The following is a 3,562-nucleotide window of genomic DNA, read 5'->3' on the forward strand; positions in this document are numbered from 1 at the left end:
CAGATGTAGGGGAGAGCACCAGGATGAGGTCTCTTGTTATCTGGTGTGCTCCCTGGGGCATTTGGTGGGCCGCTGTGAGATACAGGAAGCTGGACTAGATGGGCCTATGGCCTGATCCAGTGGGGCTGTTCTTATGTTCTTATGGCTTACACTGTAAGCCTTACAGAGACAAAACTACGAACTTGAATTCTTTTTTAGGACCACTGCAGGCCGGGTGGATATATCTTTTTGGGACAATGAACCAGATAATTTCAGGTAGTGGACTGGAACTGGCCTGCAGGCCAAAGGTTGCCTACTCCTGCTCTCCATCTTCACACTTTGGTTTGGATTCGATTGTTGCTCCACCTGGATTGGGATGAAGTAAAAAAATAATAAAGATGCCAATGTTTTAAGACTGGTAGGAAATCACATCAATTGGACATAATGGCTTATCTAATTCCCAACACGTGTGGGCTAGCTGGGATTACTCAGACGTGCAAGTGTGATCTCAGAAAACAGCTTCCTGGTGAGCTATGAGTTCTGATCAAGTGCCAGCTGATAGGAAAGCATGCTGTCATTTTTCTCTTTTCCTTCCCCCTCCTGACCTCCTTAGCTCTGAACTTTGTACTTTGTAAGAGACATTGTAAGACATTGTAAGAGGAAACAGCATTAACAGCATTTGCTGTGATTATTTTTTTTCAGTCCCTTATCATACAAGAGCAGTGTTTCTCAGACTTTTGATAGCGGAGGCACACTTTTTTGCAACCTTCAGATAGGAGTCCCATGTCACTTATCTTCAGAATTTGTGGGAGTGAGAATTGCCTGTCCTCTCTAAGTTGTCCATCTGTTTTATTTCTGCATGAATCACTGACTTGGACATGTCCTCTGTTCAGAAGGAGGCAACCCCATAGCACTAATTCATGCAGAGATGGTTGGCAACCTTCAGTCTCGAAAGACTATGGTATAAGCCTACAGCACCCGGTATTCCCAGGCAGTCTCCCATCCAAGTACTAACCAGGCCTGACCCTGCTTAGCTTCCGAGATCAGACGAGCTCGGGCATGTGCAGGGTAACAGTTGCTGCCACCTGTCACCTGCAGAGATGAAGGAGAGTAATTTTACTACACCTCTGCATTGGGAATGACTGCCTGATCCAGTCACCCCCAGGAGGTTGGTAGATCAGTAACTCATAGAGAGACACAGCAAGCAACCTTCTCTGTGGCTGGACTCTTGGAGAGTGCCCCAGCACACAGTTTGGGAATTAATAAATTAGTGTTAAGATTATGAAGATAGGATTAAAGTTCTACCTTCCGTATTGTCCGTTGTGGGGATTCAGGGAGCATCCCCATCTTGCTGAAGCCCCAAGATGCCAAACACAGGAAGCTGCCTTGTACTGATTCAGGACCACTGGCTCTGCTCCACCAGAGACAGCCCATCCACAAGGCCCACTGAAGTGGCTGCTTTAGGCAACAAATTGGTGGGAAGCTGCTCACCTCTGCCCCCCCCCTTCTCTTCCACTGGTCCTCTTTCCATTCCCTGAACTGAAAAGGAAAGAAAGGAACAGAGTGAAAGACAAAGTGTGGAGGAAATGAAAATGGTTGGCTAGACAGTGTCTCCAGGATCAGAGACTGGTGCAACACCAAAGAAGGGAGGGGCACCATTTGGCATGGTGCCTCAGGTGCCAGGAGGTATTGGGCTGGTCCCACATCTAACACAATGTTGTCCAGTACTGTGCCGTTTATTTACTGGCAGAGGCTCTCCAGGGTTTCAGTCAAGGATTGTTTCCTGCTCAACCCTCAGATTGAACCCAGAACCCTTAACACATAAAGCAGGTGTTAATGAGCTACAACCCTCTCCCCTAAAGCAGAGGATGAAGGTTGAGAGAGGATAGGGGAAAAGATTACACAGGAGAAGTTGCAGATCTCCTGTAGAGACAGAGAGGTCTCTGCCTGTCCACTGTCTGCTTTCATCTTCAGATAGGCCTCCTGGTCAACAGTAGCCCACTTGTGAGCAAGGCCAGCAGCAACTAAGTAAATAGTTGGGAAAGGAGAGACACAAATAAAAGCCAGAGGAAAGGTGGGAAGGGAAAGAGGTGTATGGTATTTTCCTGACTAAAGAAAGCCACATAAGTTTTGGAAGAAAGTTCCCTTAAAGTTGAGGCCAAAAGGTCCCAAACCCCCCTTCCTTTCCTTACATTAAGTCAATCATGCATACCTGGTATGTAAATGTTTCTAATGGATCTAGGGCCATATCCACTCATGCAGACAACCAGTGAGTTGGCTAGAGATGTGTTTGGTGTTCCTGTGTAGTCTAAACACAGATGGTGTCTGAACAGTTGGAACGGAGGAGCCAGTGCCCAACTTGCCCTCCTTCAATGTCTCCCTTGCTAAGAGCGACTTGAGAAGGGAGGCTGTTCCAGGTGGGTGGGAGCAGAAGGTACAGAGAAAGAGCGAAGAGACAGGAGAGAAAGGAAATGTGCCAAACAGGAGAAGCGTGACACACAATGACAGCGGGGGGGGGGGGTATCTGGTTGGCAACCTTCAGTCTCGAAAGACTATGGTTTAAGCCTACAGCACCCAGTATTCCCCGGCGGTCTCCCACCCAAGTACTAACCATGCCTGACCCTGCTTAGCTTCCAAGATCAGATGAGATCAGGCATGTGCAGGGTAACAGTTGCTATTGAGCATTAAAAGCGTTAAAGTAGGACTAACAGGAATTTGATGATGAGAATGGCAGGGAGCCTGTGTAAAAGCATAATTGATTCATTTCAAGGTTTTTTCCATGATTTGAGCTGGAAATTCCTTCTGTAGAGAGGGTGGAGGTGAAATCGAAGAAGTTGTGCTGCTCCACTGAAAGAATTTTGGTGAGCATTCCCAAAACTAAGCCTGATACATATTTGGCAATGTATCCAGGCAACAGGGAATGGGAAGGATGAGGGTTAAGGCCTGCATCCTGGGCAGAATCCCAGTCAGGTGATCAAGGCTTTCCTTCCCTTCCTGGCCAAGGAATCAGGTGGAAGACAAGAAACTATGAGGGTTTCCCCTTCCCTTGTCACTCATTATAGCAAATTCGTATCTGACAGATCAGGCCTGGGGGAGATGCTTTCCCAAACAAGCCTGGCAAGCTGCTTCCTCACCTCCCCTGCCCATCTCTGGCAACAGTATCGGCAACAAGATGCAAGTGGGAGGTGGTGTCTGAGTGCCTGGCTTGGGGGTTGAAGGTGTGACTGCAAGTGGGTGCCTTGAGGAGGTGAGTGCTGTCTTCCCCAAGCCCAAAATGGTCTTGACAACACCTTCTCCGACTAGGCATCATGAGAAGCAGCTGGGGTATTTTTTTTTTTTTTTTTTTGAGGCTCAGGAATTAGAGTGCAACTGAGGACATGATTATTGCACTCTGTGTTTCTCAACTTGTGAAATGTTCATGGCAGCCCAGAGAAGCCTTCTGATGCCCATGATCTATATCAGTGGTTCCCAAACATTTTAGCATCAGGACCCACCTAAAACAAATGTTTCACATTACCAGCCGCTCAAGCCTCTGTGGCTTTAATGGTGATTGGGCAGCAGTGCTTCCCCCCCCCCCCCCATA

At 47.7% G+C, this 3,562-nt stretch overlaps 1 pseudogene; it reads right to left on the reverse strand.

Annotated features, from left to right (window-relative positions):
* Positions 1–945: 945 nt before the first annotated feature.
* On the reverse strand, positions 946–1,065 carry LOC136642525 (5S ribosomal RNA; annotated as a pseudogene).
* Between the last annotated feature and the right edge of the window lie 2,497 nt (positions 1,066–3,562).

This window comes from Tiliqua scincoides, chromosome 2 (assembly GCF_035046505.1).
Source record: "Tiliqua scincoides isolate rTilSci1 chromosome 2, rTilSci1.hap2, whole genome shotgun sequence".
Classification (NCBI taxonomy): domain Eukaryota; kingdom Metazoa; phylum Chordata; class Lepidosauria; order Squamata; family Scincidae; genus Tiliqua; species Tiliqua scincoides.